We start from the raw sequence: 25,472 nt of genomic DNA on the forward strand, positions 1-25,472 counted from the left end.
TCAAGAAGGAACCTGCTTCCTCTTCATTAGATTCGAAACTATATAATCTAGTTAAAACTAAGGAAAGAATGATGGAGAGGATAATAGTGGTAGATGGAACACCTCCTAGAGAATCCTAGGGAAGACCTTAAATTCGAAACCCCAGCTTTAGAAAAAACCCACCACAGATTAAACAAAGTGAACAGAGAGGCCCTAGTGATCAGCAACCCGTGAGGCCTCCATTTCAGGAAAATTATACTGATGAAGAACTTGAATTGTCTAAAGAACTAGAAAAAAATAAAATAAATCTATTTGAGGAAAGCGAGATAGATCACATATTCTTGACAAAAGAAGAGCAAGACCATTTTTTTCTCTCTCAACCAGAAGATCTCCCATTAGAATTAGAATATTATAAGCAAGAATATCAAAATTTCATTATGGAGGTGCATAAACAATACAACTTAAGAAGCAAAAAGGCCATTGGAACTTCTTCCAGTAAAACTCAAAATAATGCCCCTTCCTATAGTCAGCCAAAACCTGATTCTCAAAAAGAAATTTCTAAAAAACCTAATGGAAATGTCAAGGAAAGTGATAGATCTCGATCTCAACATATTTTAATATGGAAACTGAAGTGGATAAGGTAAAGATCCCCATTCCTTTAATAGAATTGATGACTAAAATTGTATACAAGACTCGGGTCATGAAAGCCTTAAAAATAGGAGAAGGTTCAAACATAGTCAATTTGATTGATGACCATCCTTAACTCTTGTTTGGACCCAAAGTTGAGGATAAGCCTCAAGATGGGATTGTTCCACCTTTCTACATAATCCTAAACATCCATGATAAAGTCCTACACAATGCAATGCTTGACTCTGGAGCCTCTCATAATTTGATGCCTAGAGCTAAAATGGAGAAATTAGGGTTAGACATCATGATACCATACAAATACTTGTACTCTTTTGATTCAAACAAAGTTAGGTGTCTTGGTATAATAAAATATTATGTGTCACTAAAGTTCAAATACCTGCTAAGAGTCTAGCCATGGACATCGTAGTAGTAGACATACCTCCAAAGTATGGGATGCTACTGTCTAGATCATGGGGGGGAAGCTGCAAGGCACTTTGCAAATGGATATGACTTATGCCACCATTTCTGTGTTTGGAAAACCTAGAAGACTTTAAAGGGAAACACTCATGAATTACATGGTCAGCAGTCAAGATAAGCCTAACAACTATCCCCTCTATTCAATACATTCAGACATGGACTCATTCATCTTATACAATGATTATTGTGAAAAAGATGAAGTCTCACCCTTAGAGGCCGAAGTCAGTAATACTAAAATAATAAAATTTAACACTAAAGAAGAAAATCTAGAGGGAGAAGCTTTTTGGAATATGAATTTTGATGGAGTTGTGTGTAAACATGGAGTAGGGCCAGGTGTATTTGTTGGAAACTCAATGACAAATAGAGAAGAAGGACATGGTTACAAACTTAATTTTCAGTGCACAAATAACATTGCAGAATATGAGGCACTGATTTTAGGGCTGTAAATTCTAAAGAAACTAGGAGAAAAACAATTTTCTGTGCATGGAGATTCTGAGATAATTATAAAACAAATTAAGGGTGAACATTCTGCAAAACACCCTCGAATAAGGGCTTACAGAAATGCAGTTTTGAATTTTTTACAATGTTTTCGTGAATATGGTTTGTCTGTGATACCTTGAAACCAAAACATTTTAGCAGATGCCTTGGTTGTTTCAGCCAGTACTTTCAAGATTCCTTCCCACTCAAATAGGAAATATGTTGTAGAAGTTAAAAATAGACTAGTTGTGCCTGATAACATTAGACACTGGAATTTTTTTGGCAATGATGAACAAATTGAAAAGTTCTTGAAATTAGAAGATGAATTCGAATGTACATACAGATTTAGATAACGATGTAGAAATAAAGGAGACTGAAGTAGTGTTAAAAGAAGCTAACGAGGATTCAGAACCTTTAGAAGTGTTGCAACTAAAGGATAATTTGTTTCCTAAGGGGCTAGCACCTTTAAAAGATTTGTTTGATTTAAATGATGTAGCAAAAAAACCCAAAAATGAACCAGCAGGGGTTGGGGTAGAAGAACCCAACATATGGATTGCAGAGAGCCCTAAGATTATTAAATTATCCAAATCTTTGCCTCCCAATGAAAAACATAAATACATAGAACTTTTAAAAGAACTTTATGATGTTTTTGCCTGGAGTTATGATGACTTAAGATTCTATGACACCAACATCATTCAACATATTATTCCCCTGAAAGGAGATCAGAAACCTTTTAAATAAAATATAAGAAGGGTAAATCCAGTCCTATTACCTCTAATAGAAAAGGAAGTTAAGAAGCTATACGATGCCAAAATTATTGTACCTCTTAGATTTTCTAAGTGGGTTTCAAACCTAGTACCTACAAGGAAGAAAACAAGAGAACTTGGACTATGTGTAGACTTCCAAAACTTGAATAAATCCTCTGTTAAAAACAACTACCCCCTCCCAAAAATGGATCATATATTACAAAAGGTAGTTGGGTCGAGTATGATCTCTTTATTAGATGAATTTTCAAGTTATAACCAGGTCCTAGTTCACCCTGATGACCAACAAAAGATAGCATTTACTACACCATGGGGTACCTTTATGTATGTAAAGATTCCTTTTGGTCCGAGGAATGCTAGAGCCACCTTCTAAAGAGAAATGTCTTTTGCCTTTGCTGATGAAATTGGCAGGTTCATTGTCATTTATCTGCATGATATAACTGTATTTTCAAAGAATGAGGAAGAACACTTGCTGCATTTAAGAAGAGTCATTGAAAAATGTAGGAAATTTGGCATCTCACTGAACTCTAAGAAAACATTGTTTGGTTTCGAAGAGGGAAAATTTATTGGCCATATCATTTCCAAGGAAGGCATTAGAATTGATCCTAGCAGAGTTGAAGCTATCCTCAAAATTGACCCTCCTAGGAATAAGAAAGAAGTTCAGTCCTTCATTGGGAGAATACATTTCCTCGAGATATTTATTCCTAATTTAGCAGAAATCTTAAGGTCCATCACAAATATGTTGAAAAAGGATACTGAAATTAAATGGAACTTTGAAGCAAGAAAATTTTTCAGCGAAGTAAAACTAGCTCTAAAAACTACTCCTGTATTGATTAGTCCTTATTTCACCAGATATTTTATGATGTTTTCTTTTGCATCTGATCATACTATTGTAGTTGTTTTATTGCAGAAGAATAATGAAGGATAGGAGCAACAAATAGCTTTCTTAAGTAGGGCTTTAAGGGATGCCTCATTGAAATACAATATAATGGAGAAATAGGCTTTTGCCTTGGTAAAATCACTAAAGGACTTTAGAGTCTACATTTTACACTCCCATATAATTGCATATGTCCCTAATGCTATTGTAAAAGATATTTTAACACAAAATGATCTTGATTGAAAAAGGGGAAGATGGATTTTTGTTATGTTGGAATATGATATTGAAATCAAGCTAACCAAACTGATCAAAGGTCAAGGATTGGAAAAACTGATGGCAGAATCTAATTTCCATGCACGATATGAATTTCATAGTTGAACTGGATGAATAGGAAGAGCAGGTGACTCCACCGGTATCAGAATTTTTTGCTACCTCTCCATGGTATGAAGACATTGTCTTTCTGCTGCAAAATTTAGAAGCTCCTCCAAGTTTAACTAAAACTAAAGCCAGATTTCTTAAGTTAAAGGTTGAGATTTTGTATTTTGGATAATAATGTATATTGGAAAGATGCAGGAGTAATTTTACTTAACTATGTGCTAAAATATGAAGCAGATAAACTTATGCAGGAATTCCATGAAGGAGATTCTGGAGGAAACTTGTACTAAAAGACAACAACAAATAAGATTTTAGGGGTTGGTTTCTACTATCCCACCTTGTTTTCAAATGTCCACGAGAAAGTCACCACATGTCATCAACGCCAAATATTTGAAGGTAAAAGAAAATTGTTACCCCTACCCTTGAAGCCCATATCAGTTGAAACTCCTTTCCAGCAATGAGGTTTCGATTTCATTGGAGAAATACATCTCAGTTCCTTGTCCCAGCATAAGTGGATTCTTATAGCCACTGATTACTTAACGAAATGGAATGAAATTTTACTTACAAGACAAGTCACAGATGTAGTAATCATCAAATTCATGGAAGGTAACATTCTTGCTAGATTTGGATGCCGAAATAAGATCATTATTGATAATGCAACTGCATTCAAATCAAATAAGATGTTGGAATTTTGCAACAATTATAACATAAGATTGGGTCACTCTACTTCCTATTACCCATAGGGAAATGGGCTAGCAGAGTCTTCATTTTGCTTAATATCATTAAGAATTTGTTGCAAGATAACAAGAAGTCTTGGCATAAAAAATTAATCAATGCTTTGTGGGCTGATAGACTCACTACCAAAAAATCCATTGGTATTTCCTATTTCCAACTATTTTATTGGATAGATGTTGTTTTCCTCACAACCTTAGGAATCCCTGTTTTGAAATTAATACAAGAATCCAAAGTTGAACATAATGACCCGCATAGAAGAATATACCAGACCATACAACTGCAACAATCAAGATAAGATGTTTACAATAAAACCCAAGTCATCCAAGAGAATATCAAAGAGATTTATGACAGAAGAACTAAAGCTGATGATTTTCAATTAGAAGACATTGTGCTAAAGTGGGATTCAAGAAATGAGGACAAGGGTAAGTATGGAAAGTTTGATAATTTGTTGAAGGGACCTTACAAAATTGATACTTACATAGGGAACAATGCTTTTTTCTTAAAGATATGTCTGGAGCAGAGCTACTTGGTGGACCTATAAATGGCAGAATTCTCAAACATTGCTATCCTCAAGCATAAAACACTTTTCACTTAAACCATTGTACATACCATTTTATTTTTCTACTGCGAGTGTAGGTGGTTTCCATCAAAAGTTGAAGCCCGAGGAGAAGGCCATAAGCTCCTGATGAGATGTTGCCATATCTATAGCAATAAACAAATCAATTCAAATGTAGAATGAAGACTGAAGGCACTAGACGAAGGCTATTGAGCCAAGTGTTCTTGACACCTCATAGGGAGGATCTCATCCCTAGCTGGGGCCACTATTAGGGTCCTATAATTCATAGTTTCATTTGATGATTGGCTATTTAATTTCAATTGATGAAATTGTAAATAGTATTGTATTCTTCAAATGATTTACAAAAATATATATATATATATATATATATATATATATATATATATATATATATATATATATATATATATATATATATATATATATATAGATATATGAGAAAAAGGAAAAATAGAATAAAAATGAAAAAATGTATGCAGGTGAGCAAGTTGAAATGCCACAAAAAAAATAAAAAATGCATTAAACTTAATTTAGAAGTTTTTCAAATAAAAGTGTGTAGCTTGTTTAAATGACATAGAGAAATAAATTGCATGGTTTAATCATACTACTTAAACATGAATAAACTAAGTTAAAAAAGTTGCATATACTAGATAATAAATCAACCATTAAGCTTAAGATGGGTTGAAATAAATAGGTAGATTAGAGAAATATTAATCAAAGTGTCTAAACTTGGTTAATTGCATAAATATACAATAGACTAGGTGTAGAAGAAACCTTAGCAAAATAATATGGGTTGCTAATCAAAATGCACCCTTAGGATTAAATTAATTATGTTTACTGGAGATTAATCTTGATTTAATAAAGTTAATCGTGTAACTTAAACATGATTAATTAATATGTAATAAAACCCTCCGGCACTAAATTTATGGTTTGATAATAAATTCAAATAAGCAACGAGACTTCTTTTATCGTTTTGCAGTATTAGGCGTGAACAAATCAGCGGTTGAGATCTTCCTCGCCTAGATCAATGACGGGGAATCAAGTTCAGAGCCCCCTACCCATTCTATCTTTATCAATAGGGGGGTCTAAAAAGCGGTATTCCTATTCACTGGCCCTACGATACGTGGTGGGCTCTTGTCACTTCACACCCACCCCCCCCGCTCCAAACTACTTACCACCTACCCCCTCGGAAATCCGATCATCTCCCCGCCAATGTTTATCTGCACCCATTATATCATTCCTTCTCCATGACCCTACTTCCCTACCACTCCTATTCCAACACGTCACCTCCCCGCTCCAGTATAACATTGTATAAACCCGTTGTCACATGTCTTTTTCCGTTGAAACCTAGCCAGTTCCATTACACTCTTCCCGTTACACGATGAACATTAATGTCCAAGCATTCACCACCTATCATCACATCTGCTCCATAACGAACTAGAAGAAATAGAAAAATCCTAATTATCTATAAAAAAATCCCCAAGTTGCTCACTCTAGCTCCTTTCTACTCCCCGTCCATTTCAGGTAAATAGGTACAGGAGTTAAACTGCCACCTCATCTGCTCGATTTCTCGGTCACCCTTGTAAATTCCAGTGAGCCATTTTCGACCACGTACTTGTCACAAAAACCAAATTCCTCATCATTCATTCGAATTTTCTTGGTTAAAGAACAAACCCTCATCTTTGTTCCTAATATTATGAGCAATGGCACCTAAATGAAAATAAAAGCAACCAGTGAAAATCTGATGATCTCTCCTGCAACTGACTTAGACCATACAACAATTGTAGACCAACACTACAAAATTGCAGAGACCAATTGTGAGTTTGACTTGTTTGAATTGCACAATTGGCTCAAGAAAATATTCTTGGACCATAGTGATGAAATAAACCTATGGGAATCCCTTTTTCCTCAATTTTCATTTCCCTGGGCTCACCCTTTCCCAAATTTTGTCATATGGTGTCAATTCAAATATATTCCTAGCTAGACAGCCATTGTGGCCCAAAATGGTAACATTTTGTTGACCATAACCCCAGAGTCCATTAACCAATTGCTACAAGTTCCCCTTAATGACTTTCTGAGCCCTTTTTATGTAGATTCCCTCATGGAACTCTACCAGAAGTTGACCTTCCCTCAGAGAGTCATGATATTTGAGATTTTCCTACCAGAAGATGTTCAACTCCCAAGGAAGAATCCACCATACCTAGCCTCTATGTTTCCTGAAAAACTAAACAAATTGTGGCATTAGTGTCTTATCTACTAGGATACCACTTAGATCAATGGGTAGATGAACCTAATTTAGTTTTTCTGTCCATCTTTTCCACAGAAGAAAAAACTTTTGTAATATTTAATTTTTGTCATTCCTTGCAGACATCATCCATGACCAATTCCTCAAGATCACAATAGAAGGAATCTTTAAACATTCATCAGTGTTAGTGTACATGTTTTTTTCATCAGGCAGACAGATTTCCAACGACCTTGCAGAAATTGGATGACCAAGGTAATGCATAGTCAGTTGTACAGTGGACCTCTTTAGTAAGGAATAATTCAAGTGATTTTACATTCAGTAAATTCATTTACCTATTTATCTATATAGTGTTGTGTCTTCTAAATAGCAATGTAGAACCCAGAATAGGTTATGACATTCAAAGAACCTTACACCTCAGTGATCAAGCCAAAACAGGAGACTAGTACTTGTACTAGAACTACACAAAAATCAGAGTGTATGGTTGTGAGCTACCACCATATAGATTGCCAAAATATGTTCCTATGAGAATTTTCTCATTGGAGTATGCAAGGAAAATGATCAATATGGATGATTTGCATTTTGTCTCAGCTAAGAAGAAGGCCCAATTCAAGATCAAAACATAGGTGGGACCACTTATATGCAATAGTAGGGCAGCAGGCATTGAGGCAGATACACTTCTCAAGAAAATGAATTTTCAGTTAAGTTTCACCTAGTCCTATGACCCGTTCAACATAATTTCCAGTGTCAGAGTGGAGCAAAAGACCACTCCTTATTCTCATACTCCCAGGCCTAAAATTGAGAAGTTTATCAACAAAGATCAATGGGAAGAGAACACCTTGCAGCAACCTGAGGAGCAGATTTTATCTACAAACACCTCAGAGACACCAATCCCTCAAGAGAAGCATGATAAAATTCCCAGAGAAAAATAGTCTTCTCTAGTGATAGAAATTGGATCCAAACAGTTCTTAATTTATACAAAGAATCTTAAAAAAAATCCAAAACTAGTTTTTATGTAGGATGAAGAAGGACATGCTACTATAGTCACGACGGGTACACATGTTTCACCAATGCTAGAAAACATTTTTGTGGGTACAAGACAAGAATATATTTTTGTAGGTTTTCCATCTTCCTCAACCTCACAAGACCCTCTAGATGTAGCTCAAACAATAGAGTTGGCTCAAGGCCAAACACAGCCTAACATCTTTGCACAGTATAAAGAAATCAAGCAAAAGAATGAAATTTTGAAGGCCAAGACTTACACTCAATTTTGGAAGCAGACCGCTTCATCTCAACATAGGCTCTTGTCATCATTTGACATTGAAAAAGGGATAATGATGATGGCTTACTTGCAAGCACAGGTTCCTTTTCCTAAGTCATTAGTAGATTACAAGAAGACCATCTTCTCCTTTGATACAATTCAGATCCATCTAACTGATTAGATGGACATACACAAACATACTGGAGATATGTTGTATTCTACATTGACTAACACTACCATGATAGCTTCACAATTACAGGCCTCCATCAACAACATACAGTCACAATTGAAGCTGGAGAAAATCTCATCTTTGGCAAAGGATACTAAAATTAAATCACTGGAGGATTTAGTTATTAAGTTGGGTTATGACCCCAGTGATGTAAAGGTAGTAGATGAAGTTATAAGAAAAAATAATGTTGACATAGCAGCATTGAAGAAACAACTCAAGTTGCCATCTACAGAGGATCCACAAGCCAAGGAGTTGGGAGAAAATGAACAACATAAGGAGGACATGTTTAAAATAATAATTGAAAAAAATGTATAGATTAGAAAGATGGAGATAGAATTAGAAAAGTTGCTCAAGGAAAAGGATAAATCCTCACAACTAGTCATTGTTCCACTTACATCAGTATCAATTGCAATTGCAGGAGCAGTAGAGACTTCAACATCAACAACAGTACCAGGATAGACTTTAGATTCATGCAATGAATTAATCAAGGCCATGAAGTATATGTCACTTCAAGGAAAGGAGATTGAGAAGTTGAAAGAATAGTTGAAGAATTTATAGGAACAGAAGTTGAAGAATGATAACACTTATTTCACAGAGCTAGAAAAAACTCACAAGCTTACTCAGAGAATAGAGTTTTTAGAGAGTAAGTAATGGCTCAAACTCTAGCACAAGCTAAAGAAAAGATATGGATAGATATCAATGAAGCTATAACTGATATTTGTCCATCAATCCAAATCATTTTCAAGCAGGAAGAGTTGATACAGAGGTCAACAACATTAATAGAAGAAGTGGGGGAAATGTTGGGAAAAAGACCAGATGAAGCCACAGCATTGATCAAAGTCCTAAATTCTAAGACCATAGAAGAATTAGAGTTATAGATTGAAGAGAGGACTGAAACCATCTTAGAAATCAAGAAGGTTTTGCAGAAGAGAAACCTGATGGTTCGGTTAGAGAACAAATGCTAGACTCTTGGAACTGTTGTCCAGAGATTTCATACCAGCTTTAATCTACTAAATCAGAGAGGCCTGCTAGGTTTAGGGGCTTTTAATGATAAGTTAATCATCTTGAGTGACTACAGTAAAAAGCTTTACACTATTGCCAAAGATAAATCCAACTTTGCAGGGGTAAAAGGAAGCATGACAAGAAAAGCTTTCTTGGAGGCTCTAGATTTTGATCTCATCATCAAACATGAGATTAAACATATTTTCATCAACAAACCTACCTTTTAGAAATATACCGAAGTTGATGAAACATATAGAAATCTAATAAAACTTTCTATCCCGAGTGAAGATCGATGGGCTCACTTGTCTGAATTACTTGAGTGAAACATTTTTCATCTGTTAATTTTAGGTATGTTCTATGCTTAGAGAAATTTATTTCAATTTTCACAGTTAGCTCAATATCTTTTCCAGATTAACAATCACATCAGCATTAAAGTAAACTACAGATAGAACATAAACATAAATCGCAGAAGGCAAGCCAAGACAAGAGGACACAAGATGTGGTGCTAGACAAGGACAAACCCCAATGTGCGGAAACCCTTGATCAATTCTTCTTATATGTTCTTCAATAGTTCAGCAGAGAGAGAGAGAGAGAGAGAGAGATAGTACATTTACAACAGAAGTTGACACTTTGACTTATCTATATAAGAGCATAGATCATCTCTAAGAAGATGATACATGAGATCAATTAAAGACATGCTACTTCAACTGATTCTCCAAGGTGACTCCTTCACCTATCATTGTGTTGCATCTCGTCATCATGTTGCACCTCACCGTGTTGCACCATGTTGCACCCATCATCATAATGTTGGACCTCATGATCATGTTGTACACATCATACTATTGCACCTTGCCTGCCATGTTGTCCATGCTTGCTGCTGTCTCATGTGCCTTTGTTTCCATGTCACTGTTGTTTTCCTACTTTTCCTTGCCATACCTTGTTGTTGTCCCATACGTCTTAGCAGCACTATGTATCTTGTTGTCCCATGTGTATTAGTAGCACTATGTATCTTGATGTCCCATGCATCTTAGCAGCACTATGTACATTGTTGTCCCATGCATCTTAGTAGCCTTATGTACCTTGTTTTCCCATGCATCTTAGCAGCACTATGTACCTTGTTGTCCCATTTACTTTGTTGCAATAGTGTGCTAGTCGCCTTGTTGTCCCATGCATTTTGCTGTCCCAACCTGTTGTTCATGATTGATTTGGTTAGGGCACTAGGCAACCCTAACTCCACTTAACGATCATCAAAGAATCCCCTTGATGACTACAGCCCACCTTGGCAAGCTTCTTCCATAGCTATGATGCTTCCTTAGGATGCATATCAGCCCTTCGCAGATCTGTTGTCACCTACAGCAGTTATTCCTACAATAGCCCTCCACGCTGTTCCTTATGCTTCCCCGCCTTGTCCCTTTGAGATGACTGTGGCTTGGTTAGGAGGGCCTTTCTAAGCCTCTCGGCCATCTAAACTTCACCTCCCAATTGATGTTGTAGCAGTCCCTCACTATATCTCTATAAACAAAAATATACACCCCAAAACCATGCACAAAACAGTCATTAAACTTACCTATAGTTTGTGGCGTAATTTGCAAGGTGGGGCTTCTCCAACGTGTCACAAAACTACCCTCTTCTTGCCTACTACAATGTGGCTAAGAGTTGTGGCTCTTCTTCTCTAAATTTCTTACCCAAAACAGTGAGAATATCTCCACAAACTCAGCTACCTTCTAGACTGCGTAGATACTAGTGTTAGGGCTTCCTCCTTGATAGCATTAGGGCTTCTCACTTGATTGCATTAGGGCTCCTCACTTGACTGCATTAGGGCTTCTCACTTGACTGTGTTAGGGCTTCTCACATGACTATGTTTTAGGGCATCATCTCCATTAGGGCAGCATTGTCTTCTTAGGATCTCTCCTCCCACCAAAACCCAAGACAAGTGGAGAGGAAGAGATCACTAGAAGTGTGTGTGAGAAATGACTCTCAATTCATCTCCTTTTATACTAAAACGTTGAGCACATGTGGGGTTTATTTGGTTGCTGGCCGACCTTGATGAATTGTCTTATAACACAAATAAATTCATAACTCCATGAATACTTATCAAAATCGAATGATCTTTAGATCAATCCTACACCTCTCGGTGAGAGGGATCCAAGAAAAATATTAGATGCCATAAATAAGATGACCCACATGGATTTTGGCCCTAGTTTCCAATTTTAACATCATCTCATGCAGTAAGGCAACACCTTTTTGGGACCAATCATCAACAGTGATCCTCCACAATAGTGCCAGTTGCTCTAGCAGTTTCGAATTCCTAAATTTTTGTATTTTTTATGTAATCAGTTTTAGATATTTTAGGATTTTGTCTTTATCTTTTGACATCAAGATATTTTGTAGTTATTTTTCTATAAGTACTTCATAATTCAAAGCAGTAGAGGTTGATGTTTATGTAAAGAAAGGACCATTGATGTAAATTTGTTCCATGGAGTTCCAATGGACACATTTCAGTAATACATAAGCTTTTTCAGGATTCCTATGTCGTATTTTTGGTGCAGTGATATTCTCTTTTGTTATTGTGTTTTTCTCTATTTTTCATATGTGTTTCTTTTCTCTATTGTTTTGAAGAAAATTAAGCTCAGGATTTGTTTCAAAAGCACCCTATTCTAACTTAAAACAATATCAATATTTCCTACTGAGGTCAAGAAATAGATTTCTCTCTTCTTAACGGACTCTTAATATTTTTTTCCTTTTCCATCTCATCAAACATATAAGATACAATAAATTTGTGTACCTTTCCCTATTAGATATGTTTGTAAATGCTAAAATAAATCCATTTGAAGTATCTTGATTCCATTACCCAATGGGGTATTGTTACATTATCAAGCAAACAACAAAACCAAATCTAAAATCAAACCATTGAACTTTCATAAGTAGCCTAATATCTCAATATAAAAAAATCTAAATCCGGAAGAGAGATCCCTCTCTGAAGCGGGCAGCGCTAGATCCCAGCTTCCAAAGTGGTTACCTTTGTATTTCTTTCACAGTCTTGGGAATTAAAGAGTGCTAATATATATCAAGTAGCCAACCCCTTGATCACTATGTTTCGAGCCCATTCTCTCAACTTGGCACACTTTGGACTCTACTAGGCCTTCTCAATGGCCCAACGATTCATTGTGTTTAGTATTTTTCCCTCTTTAGAGGCTTATTTTTGTATTATGGAGATATCTTGGTGGGCTTTCCACCAAGGGATGTTATTATTGCACATTAATTTATTATTTGGGGCTTAATTAGGCCTAATATATTTCCACTTGCACATCCCAAAGAGACCCCATCACGATTAGCTTGAACCTGAAGCATTCAAGAAACCACCCTCCTTACTTTGGGCAGGGTTTCATAGTGAAGATGGGAAAACCTTTGGTTCCATATCTCACTTTGATGATTTCTATCATGTGCCAGTGCTCAGATTAGTATTCCATTTAATCTATAGAGTCCTCTAATTCTTGATCTCAAAGTAAATACATCCCTTATGCGAGATTCCATAGGTCAGGTGAGGATCTTTCCTCTTATGAAGGAAACCCTCATCCCTTCATCTTCCAAGGTAGATATAGATACAATATTCTTCTTCAATCTTGGAACATACATAACATCATGTAAATGTATGATTTCACCATAGTCCAAATGAAATGAAACAGAACTAAAACCCTTCACAAGATAAGTAAAAGTATCTCCAAGAATGATCTTCAATTCAATCTCCCTCTCAACCAAGTTTGAGTTGACTTCATGATACCCAATGAAGTGTCTATAGGACCCACTATCTACCGAACAACTATCAAATGAATACACAAGAGAGGAACTAATAAGAGAAGAAATAAGAAAATATTCAAATTGAGTGGCAACAACATTATTTCCATACCTTGAATTTTTTTTATCTCTTTTGAAGACAATGATCATCAGGAGCATCTCTTCTTCTTCCATCAACTCTTCTTCTTCTATATGAACTTCTTATTTTTGTAGCCACGATTTTTTTTGTAGTTGTACCTTGGAGAATCTCTCTTTTTCAGAAGACCTTGGGCATAGTGACCATACTTGTGAGAATTATAGCATTCAACTTTAGACATGCCCTTTCTATATCTTTTATTGGAATCCTTGTATTTTGGAGTAGGATTTCTAGAATTAGATGGTCTTCCTCTTCCTTTCCTCTTCTTATCTTGAGAAACAAATGTAGAGGGATCTCCTTATTCAAGCTTTTGAATCCTTCCCCTGGATATCATCCTAGTCTCTTCTTGAGTGAACTTGCCAACAAGCTCATCAAATGTCTCCCAAATTGGAGGAAGACCTTGAATTGCAACAAGTACCAACTCTCTATTTGACAGATCTTCTAGTTATTGATCTTTTAGTTGGGATATACTCATAAAATATGACTGCATAGTCTCTCCCTTATTCATTTTGATGTCCTTGAAGTTGATTTTCAAGGAGAGAGTATGATTCAAATTTTTGAACTCATACATCCCAACCAGGTTATCATACATTTCCTTGGACTTCTTCAAGTTAGAAATATAAGTAAGAAAATGATCTCTCAAAGAGTCAATAATTTTTTTTTTTCTTTGATCTCACCATTCTTATGATTGACCTTGATAGTAGTGGATGCATCCTCTAGAGGCTCAGGTACCTTTCCTTCCACTTATTCCAAGATATCATTCTCATCCAAGGTCACCTCCAACTTGATCTTCCAAGCAGAAAAATTTAATGAGCCATTTAGCTTCTCTCCCTCCTTGATATATGAGGTAGACATCTTGACAAAGTCAAATAGGCTTCTTCAAATCTCTCAAAGAGGTAATTGGTTGTCATGTCTTCAAATCGTCTTGTCTTCACTTCAGCTCATATACCATGTTAACTTTACAATCTTTTATGTTTAACACAATCACTTATACCAATTATTCTTCAATTAGCAATCCATTTATCCAACGTAATTTTATCTTCCAAAAACAGTAAGAAATTGTAGATAGAACAGTAAACCAATGCACAATAGAAGATAACCAAGAACAAGAGAGTCAATATTTGGTCAAATACTAGGGAAACAACTCCACAAGGGGAAAAACCCTTTCAAAATGCTTCTTTTATTCTATTATCATCAAATGTTCAGCACAGAGATACAATGTTCCAATTCATCAACAATGTGTCAAAATCAAACCTTTGACTATCAAAAATTCAACCAACCAATATCCAATCAATAATGAGCCCAAAATTCAAATATACAATTTTGGTCAAAGTCAATACAAACAATATCCCTAACAAGTCAACAGTCAACAGTCAAAGCACTTCCAAATCAGCTCATTCAACAATCAAAAGATGTGGCCTTCTTTGTTGGTCAAAGTCCGATCAAAACAGTCAACAAAAACTCGATCAAAAGAGAGATAAAACCTATGGTCAAAACCCCATAGAATTGTGGTCAACTTCAGTCAGTCTATAGTCAAGGATAGTCAACTAGCCCTAAAATGTTCGATCTCTCTCCTTATCAATTCGGCCTTCCAAAATAGAGATAAATCCAAGTCAAACAAACCCAAATAAAATTGTAATCAAAGTTGGTCAATGCTATCAAATCAAAAATTCAACACACTAATCAAAAAGCTCCTCCTTCCCTTCGTGCATGTGAGAACAGACATGCAATTTTAGAGCTATACGAACCAATCCAAGAGAAGATGTGATGCATTGATGATGCCCCAAATTGATGTGACAAGGTTTATTTATGAGTCTTTGGAGGTCGAATTAGCTTGCCCATGTCAACTTGAACTTTTGTGCACACGTGCGTTTCTCATCAAAAATAATATTTTTCCTTGATCAAATTAAATTCTTCCAAGGACTATTAGGGGCTTCTTTGGATGAGGAAGGGTTCCCACTGGATAGAATTTCTCCCTGAGCTATCAACTTTTAACACACAATGACTAGTGTATGTTGTTCCCAATTATACTTTGTTGTTCTCCATTGGTCTAAATATGTTTTTGGTTGAAGAAATGTATTTGCAAATAGCACAAGCACATGGTTTTGAGTTGGGGAAGGTTCTAAAGTGATTTTGCAACAATAGGAGAAATAAATGCCTAAGAGGTGTTTGGCTTAGCGATGCAAATGGTCTCAATTACATAGAATCAACAAAAGAACTCAATTGCATTAGATCTAGATTTCTTCATGGTAAGTTGATTGTACATGGTCTCCAACATATAGGGTACAAGAGTGACAATTCATTTGTTATCCAGTGGTTGTGCAAATACATACATGGTCATTTTGTTGAATAATATTTTTTAAAATGAACAATGTAAGGACACTTAAATGAATTATTACAATTATTGTACTTAAAGGTGAAGTGTAAAAGAACATACTCGACATGACTCTTATTTCGAGTAGTGTTCCTTTTAGTTTAATGTTGTTGCATCTACATGTACCAAAATTAAACAAACAATAATCCACCTCCATTTGGTGCATCTTTGATGTAATGGTTTCCTAGACAATTTCATTCCTTGTGATCATCATATTTATGAAATCTTCAAGATAGTTTTACAATGTTTGCAACACAATAATTTAACAAATGGTTGTCTACATCTAGGACAATATATGATCAATTCATCCCCAAGATCCTCTTTCTTGGCCTTGAAATTATTACTAAGTTATGATGAAAACATCAAGTTATATATGTAAGAAAATGCACCAAAATTTGCCTTTGTAAATGGGTGTTTTATTAAATAAAACATGTTATTTTGTTTCATATTCAAAGTTTATATTGATTACATTATATTCAATTGTAAACCTTTTCTACATTATTGATCTGTTTCCAATAAATTAGGTCATATATTATTGACCGATGCTACTTCAACTTCATCACTTATTGACCTACGATCAACCTAGAGGTCAAATTTTACCGCATATAGTTGTCAATATAGACAATTATATTTATAGTTTCAAAATAAAGAAACTATTATATTATTGAAATGGTTTCTTCTAACATCAAACAAATTGACATAAGATCCAAAAAATTACTTACAAAACACTGTATAATATATTTATCCAAGGTTGAACCAATAGCTTGATCATATGATATTATTACTAACAATGCTTTGTTCACCCAACTTCATTTTCAATATAAAGTTGCTTGTAGTTTCAAATATAATCAAGTTTATCTGAATTTAAATCAATAACTTGATTACTTAATAATTATGATTGACAAATTTTTGTTTACCCAACTTTTTCAATACAAAGTTGCTTGTAACTGACTGACAAGGTCTTGTTTAACCAACGTTTTCAATACAAAATTGTTTGTAGCTGCAAAAATATCATTTACTCTAAGAAGTTGGCTCAAATATAAAAATTCAATTCTATTATATTTATCTTATATCACATTCTAAGGGTGATGAGAAAAAATGTTCTTATCACACATTTGATGATAAAGTTACATAGTATATTTACAAGGCTACAAAAAAGGTGATTTATCTAAGTGAAAGTTGCCATACAAGATAATTTCATAGCCTTTAAATTAAGTGAATGAAAAGAAAAATACAATAAATTATATTATAGATATTTGGGACACGAAAAAAACCTAACTTTAGAAATTATCTCATAAACATCACTTTCCAGTATCTAAGAACAGCTACAAAGAGAGGGTTGATAATTTGTTTCAATTAAAAACATCTACTTAATATAACGAAGTCAATGAACGTCAAGAGAAGCCTACTAATGAGAAATTTGTTCATGATAATAATCCACACCATCCCTTATGGGTCAACTGAAATTCTATATGCCACATAACCTGATTTTGGAAATTACCTCATGAACATCATATACATATACCATACCTATACCTAAAAGGACATATTGTTACTTCTGCAAGAAATTGGCTATGAAACAAATCAAGAAAAGTAGAAAGGAATAACATTTCAGAAAAAACATAATTGTTATAAATGACAAATGGAATCTCCAGTAAAATGCAAAATAATAGCCAACCTTTATCAATGCGCATGGAAAGCAACTACTACGAGAAATAACAATATATTGAGAAAATCAAATAAATGTTTTCCATGAGATGTGATTCTTAGTTATAAATTATGAGGATGTTGAAACATTTTATCATCTAATAACTTTGAAGGAAAATATTTAGATTCTAGCTTACTAGCTTCAAGTAATAAACTTTTCCTTTGATGCCAAAAAATGGATAACCTCACAGAAGTTATTCACTGTTTTAAAATGTTAAAGCTTAATTTGAAGGAAATCTCCTAGGGATAATTTTATGAACGAAATCATCTTGATAAGCCATCACCTTTTGCACATCGAAGTATAAAAGATGCAATATTGCTTCTCTTTTCCCTAGGAAGCTAGTGAAGTAGTCTTGAGGCTCTCCTAGGCTCTCCTGCATTGGTGCTTCCTCAAGGCCGCCTCCAATTTTGAATCCATTTTGATGGTGCGGTTATGAGAAAGCCAAGCCCTACCTTCGATATCAAACTTTGCTATAATATCTCCAAGAATAGTGCCTCTTTGATTCTTTCCCCCTCTTTGTCTAGGTTAAGAACATCATTGGTCGTTAAACTCTTACCTCCTAACCTAGGCCAAGTCCACTGGTCCCGTGTGGTCCCATTCCTTTGAAAAGACAATTCTTCAAGAACCATCCAGGATACCAATTTCAATAAGGATTTTAGGGATTGGAAAACTCTTTCAAAATTCATATTCCCTAAAGCTAACCCTCAAATCCTCTTATCATTCTCCTAGAAGACATTGTACCTTGCTTAGAAAGCAAGCAAGCCCTATTCTTAAACCGCTTCTAGAGAGGGATTATTTGGGTCACTCAATATCCACTTCATGATTTATCCTTCATTTGTGGCTCCATATATATCGTGTCTCCTCCCCTCGGTGAATGTTCGTAAATAGTAGGGAGCCTTATTTGAGGTGGTAGTGGGCTAAGTCTCCATTTGTTGCCCTTGGTCTAGCAATTTCCCTTTAGGGGTCCCCTTTAGGTCCCTTTCTAGTTTGAGTAGTAACAAGACTCACATATGCTTGTTTTTTCCTTCAAATACACCTCCTACATGATCTTAAACTAAGCTTGGAGATGTTTACCCTATCAATCCAATCTTGAGTAGAAACGAGGAAGGGATACTCTTTATATAGAGTCTAGCTCAAACTTCCTTTACGTGAAGATAATAATAGTGGACTCTAGATCAACATTTTTCTCCAAGAAGAAATAAAAAAATAATTTGGAGTCCTCTAGATCCATTCTTCCCTCCAAGGAAACAATAAAATGCAATATCTCATAACCAACTCAAATGACAAGTCAATCAATGCATAAAATAGTGAGAAAGTTATGACACATCTCCTCCAAGGTGGATGTCTCTCTCATCTAGGGTATCAACCATGTAACAAGCTCTCCAAGTGGCTTGTGTGGCCTCTATAAGTGGTACGTCTTGTTATCACTCAAATTGTATAGGCACGTTGCAACAATGACTCAAGTCGGGGGTTGTCACTCTGATCCCCCAGCCTCTTTGTTCTAGCTATCTCCCAACAACAAGCTATGGCGGGTAGTCCCTATGGAAGATGGCAATGAGAGACAAGTTGGCAACCAATGAGTCCTAGAGACCCAATTGAATGGCCTAGCCACTTGGTTGATTTAGTAAGTTTTTATAAATTAGATAAAATTACTTACGGAACCAGTGCCTTATCGAGTCAACTTACTTGTTTTATATCAATTAAGGACCAAATGACCGGATGAACAACCATTTCTTGAATTCTTAACTCTCCTATATGTTATGCAGATTCTATAACTTAGGTGTGATGTAGGAATCTTGATTTCTTTTAATTAGACACCTATTCTAGGTGTATCTTTCCTCTTAACTATTTGGAAGCTGATCTCTAGAGTAGATTGTGAGAAAGAGACCAAGGGGAAGAAGGCATAGGCTTGATTAACGATACCTCCCCTTACGTACTAGCCACTCGGTGCCTAAGAAGTTGTAGAGACCGTGGCTCTTACGACTGCAAGGTCACTGTGTTAACCAATAAAGAAGTGTTGGCTCCTCAAGCTAGATGAGAAAGGTGGTCCTATTTTCTATCAACCAAACTTATGCTCGGAGGCAAATTATTAAATGCAAAACTATTCTTATAATGATGTGAAAGGTGGATGAGTGTTTCTTTAAGCGAGATTGTTAATGTTTCCTTGCGTACTTGAGTTATGATTTATGACAATAAGTACATAGAAATGGAAAAAGAGACAATTTCAACCGCAAGATTATGTGCTAATTTAACAAGTGTCAACACGATATGACATATATCCATGATACAATTGCTTAATAATCACTCGAATAAAAGATCACTAATACGCTCAAGATAAAGTTATCACCCACAAATATATAATCAAGAAATGCTGACAAATTATAACAAGTAAAGAAACTAGAGCACTTATCCACTTAGAACAATTAGCCAATGAGACAATACAAAGTGTCAGTGACAATTACTCAAAGGAGACAATAATGATCTCAATGTCCTTAGAGGCTTTCCAAATTAGATTTCTTAATACCAATTATTCAAGATAATTTTCCACAAATCCTCAAGTCAAAAACACTTAGATTTTAGACAATTTAATGCTCTTTCAAACACAATTAGAACAAGTTACTTCAATGCCAATTAGATTTATAGAAATAATTAGATCTCCCAAAAGACAAGTGATGTAACCAAGATACTCCATAATTTAACAAGATAGATTTAATGTCAAGTGCTTTAGAGAGTGAGCTTCTTTCCATGCAAAATCTGAGATTTTGTAGCTTACACAAGACATCAATGTGTTAGTGCCTTTGAAACAATAGAAGAAATATGACAATTAGTCCAACCATAAACTTAATTTAATGCTAACTATCCTTTCCAAAATAAACTATAAGAGCATGAACAATAGCAGCCTTATGTTCTAATGATATCAAGTGAAACTTAATGAGAAATTAAGATAGTAGTAAGCTAATTTATTACAGCAGTATATAACTCAAGAATTATTCTTATGCCAAGTATGTCAAACAACCCCAAATTAGTTGTTTCCTTAAGAGCACTTTAAATGAAGATGCAAACCATGAAAAGACATTTATGTCATTGTTAGGATTAGACCTCAGCAAGCTTGTGACAGTCACCAAATTCTCATAAAACAAGTCAAGTTATGAGTGTCCCAACCTATGCAATAATTTCCTTAATGTCTTATGCAGCTTATGAATGATTATTATGACACTTAAATGAAAATGTTTACCACTGTTAGGAAGAGATTAGAATGTTGTAGCAAAACAGTGAGAATAAGAGGGTTTAAATATCAACCTTTAGGCCTTAAGGCCTTGAAGGAACTTTCCCAACTTCTCCCAATTTTTTACAATATCTATCCCACCTTAAAACACAAACTTTGAACCCAAACTCTTTGCAACAACACCAATTGTTAGCTCAGAAATCAAGTGATCACCGTTAGGTCCCTATACTACTAGTGTAACCCCTTATTATTATTAGTACAATCCCCTTATTATATTGTTGAGCCCATGTAGTCTCCATATTGTTATTATTGTGCCCCATAGAAGCCAACTATTGTTATTGTTGTGCCCTTACATTATTATTGTTATGTCGGCTCTGATTATATTATTACCCCTTAGACTCCTATATATAGAAAGGAGGTCTTGTCATTTGTATCATCTAAGAATTGTTCATTTGTGTAATGTAAAGGAGGTTTCCCCCTCGAAGAGGCTTATTTCTAAGGAGTTGATCTATCTTTTCTATCTTTTTATGAGCTAGTTTTATAACATTTGGTATCAGAGCTTTGGATTCTAGGGTTTCGCTGCTCCAAACAGGTCATTGTGGCATTGTCACTATAACTTTTTTTCTGTGATGGTTCAAAAGACAGAAAAAACCCATTTGAGATGAAATCGCGCAGAACCTCGAGTCCAAATTTCAGATCTTGTCTCATTGTATTTTAGGATATAAGATCTGAGGAAGTTAGGGTTTTTGCAAGCTCCAGAATTTCATCTAAAACAAGTCATCGTCGAATGTTCGCTATAACTTTTTCACTACAAAGCTTCAGAACCTAACAAAAAAAATTGAGAAGAAATCGATCTAAATCTCGGTTCTGAATTTCAGATCTTGTCTCGCTATATTTTTGGATATATGATCTAAGGAATTTAGGGTTTTTGCAAACTCGTGAATTACACCCTAAAGAGGTGACCTTCGGAAAATCGTCATAACTTTCTCTCTGAGCATCAGATTGAAATTTCGTAAGAAGTTATAGAAAGATGACAGACTGTATTTTGTTTGTGTATAACTTTTAGAACCTAAGGTTGAAATAGTGACACGTGGCATGTCTTACAAGTTCACTCTACCGAACTAGTCTATAATTAGGTCATCATGGGAGATTGGGAATAAATATTCCTTCAAGAATCCAATTGTGATCAGACTTACAGAGTTAGAAAGAGGACTCAGAGGACTACTATAGATTGTGATTTCAGAACTGGAAGATCTGAAATTACAAAGTTATAGTCGTTTCAAGATCGAGCTCCTAAAATCAAGAAAAAGCAAGATGAGGAAGTTTAATGGCAAGGATCCGGTAAATTGGATACTACAGATGGAGAAATATTTTGATCTACATGGTGTACCACTATTATAAAAGGTACTTATTACATCTAATTATTTAGAATCGAATCAATTTTTATGGTATAAAGGGTTTTGTTCTCATAAAACATTTTTCACTTGGTCAATTTTCATGGAGGAAATGATAGCACATTATGAGGATACAAAGATAAACACCTTCTTTAGCCAATTGATAAATCTCAAACAAAAGGGTTCAATGGCAGAGCACATTGAAGACTTCCAAAAATTGAATATAAGGGTAAATGATATTCCAGAGAAGAAAATGGTTGATGTCTCTATAGGGACTTTAAAGGATAACATTCAACACAAGGTTTTTCTTTGGGAACCTGATTCATTGGAGAAGGCATTCAGGTTGGCAAGAAAAATTGAAAGTGAAATTATGGAAACAAGGAATCCCACCACTCACGACTATAATTATGGAATTTTTTTTTTCTCTTATCCTTCCACAACCTACATGGTTTACAACACAACAATTGGAAGAAAAAAGAGAAAAAGGGCTTTGTTACAATTGCGATAGAAAATACACTAAAGGTCATAAGTGTGCTGAGAAGAAATTATTTTACATAGATTATGAGGAGGAGGAAGAAAAGGATCAAGAAACATCAAAAGAAGAGGATATACACCAAGAACCCACCCCAGAGAAAGAAGAAATGAATCTGACCATATCTTGTAAAGCATTGGAAAGAATTACCACTCCTCAAACTCTCAAGATAGAAGAACATATCAAGAAAAACAGGTTTAGGAAGTGAAATATCACATTGAGAAAAAAGAAATGAATCCAATCATATCTTGTAATGCATTGGCCAGAATTACCATTCCCCAAACTATCAATACAGAAGGATATATCAAGAAGAAAAATGTTCAAGAAGTGAAAGATCACATCGAGCATCAAGAAATGAATCCGACCATATCTTGTAATGCATTGGAAGAAATTACCACTCCTCAAACTATCAAGATAGAAGGACATATGAAGAAGAAAAAGGTAATAGTTTTGATTGATTCAGGCAATACCCATAATTTTATTCATTGTAAGATAGCCAAGGAATTGAATTACTTCCTATATCTAGCACCAAAGTGTCAAGTGATGGTTGCAAGTGGAGGAACCATGAATATCTCTAGAAAGTGCCATAATATCAAGCTATCCATGGGAGAATATGTATTGAATAGCTCAATGCTTTCCATTCCAACGGGTAGTGTTGATGTTTTACTAGGAGTCCAATGGCTACAATCTTTGGGTATGATAACTTTTAATTTCCAAGAATTTTTCTAGAAATTTTTTTGGGAAGGAAAGGAAGTTGAATTGAGGGTTATCGAAGGGAATCCGAGAAAGATAATCAACTCTAACAATGTGACAAAGATTTTAAATAAAGAACAATGGGACATAATTGCACAATTATGTTCACTAGAGGATCCCACATCGAAATCATGTATTTTTCCAGATCTCCAAAATGTTTTGGACAATCATTCCAAGTTATTTGAGACTCCCAAAGGCCTCCCACCAATTCGTGATCATGATTATGCTATTTATTTGATTCCAGGAAGTGTTCCTCCAAACATCAGGCCTTACAAATATCCATATGCCCAAAAGAGTGGGTACTCATTCAAAAGTTGCAGAAGATCCCAGTTTAAACAGTATTGCTAGAACTTGACAAGAAAGGAAAAATCATATTGGAACCTGAAGTAGTTATAGAACCGAGAAATTGATAGCTATGAAATAGATCAATTTCAGAGTATCTCATCAAGTGGAAGAACTTACCCGCTGAATATTCCACATAGGAGGACAAGAATTTATACAGAAGCATCAAGAACTACTCAAGCATTGAGGACAACACTTTTTGAAGGAGAGGGGCATGTTAGGTCCCTATAATACTAGTGTAACCCCTTATTGTTATTAGTACAATCCCCTTATTATATTGTTGTTCATATGTAGTCCCCATATTGTTATTATTGTGCTCCATAGAAGCCCACTATTGTTATTATTTTGCCCTTACATTATTATTGTTATGCCGGCTCTGATTATATTATGACCCCTTAGAATCCTATATATAGAAAGGAGGTCTTGTCATTTGTATCATCTAAGAATTGTTCATTTGTGTAATGTAAAGGAGGTTTCCCCCTCGAAGAGGCTTAATTCTAAGGCATTGATGTATTTTTTCTATCTTTTTGTGAGCTGGTTTCATAACAATCACCAACAAAGAGGAAGTGAGGTGAGGAGAGGCCATGTTGCACCCATTTTTTCAACATTCCAACGAAGTAGGAGCTAGAAGCCTGAAGGATTTTTTTCAAAGTTTAGAATCATCAGCCATCAGTCTATCATGTCATTGTAAAACCCATTTTGCAAGTTTGTAATGTAAATGATGTTAGTACGACAATTTAATTATGTAACAAAATAGGTAAGTCTATTATTTTGGCTCCAAATTTCATCCTTACATATTTTTGTCTCACTAATTCATCTATGTTTCTAAAAAATGGATGATCAGAAATTTTTTCCCTCCATCCTCACTCCAAATCTAGGGCGAAATTTATCGTCAAGGTCTTAAATGAATCCTAGTGTTTTATTCAAGTCTATTGTAAAAGTGGTTTGAGAATAATTTAAGCTATTTGGATAAATTATTTTACTACAAATCACTTGGTCTACTAGAGCATATTGTGTCACAGAATTAGGTAAGTATTTTGAGGGTCTATAATGAATAGGTATTCCCCCTTTGAAGGTTGAATTTGTAAAATATTATGTAAAAAAATTTTAGTGCCTCGTCCCTCATACTTAAACACCGTGGTTAAAATATTAGAGGCTGGAAAAATAATTAATCGCCTCATGATTCAATTAATTAATTTTTCTGGCAAAAATTAAATTAAATTATAAGCTAGAAAATTAATTAATTTAGACTCAAAAATTAAGTGTTAGATAAATTAATTTCTCAAAGTAGAAAAATTTGTGGGCCTAAAAGATATTAATTTCTGGAGGTCCCCCACCAAAGGAATATTGAAAATTTCAAGAAAAATTGGACCCTTGGACCTTGGTGGTTAAGTCAAAGTCAAATTTTTTAGGAAATTAGCTCAAAATTATTATTTTTTACCTAACAAAAAATGGTTTTAATGAGAATTCGAAAATCCCTCAAAAATAAATATTTTCGATGGTGGAGATTGAAATATGATCAAATATTTATCAATAATTGAGATTATTTTGATGGGGATCAAGCCAACTAGCCGTTATTTTCCACTTTGA

Source organism: Pinus tabuliformis, chromosome 8 (genome assembly GCF_031772625.1).
Source record: "Pinus tabuliformis cultivar Carrire ecotype Pingquan chromosome 8, CPIR1, whole genome shotgun sequence".
NCBI lineage: Eukaryota > Viridiplantae > Streptophyta > Pinopsida > Pinales > Pinaceae > Pinus > Pinus tabuliformis.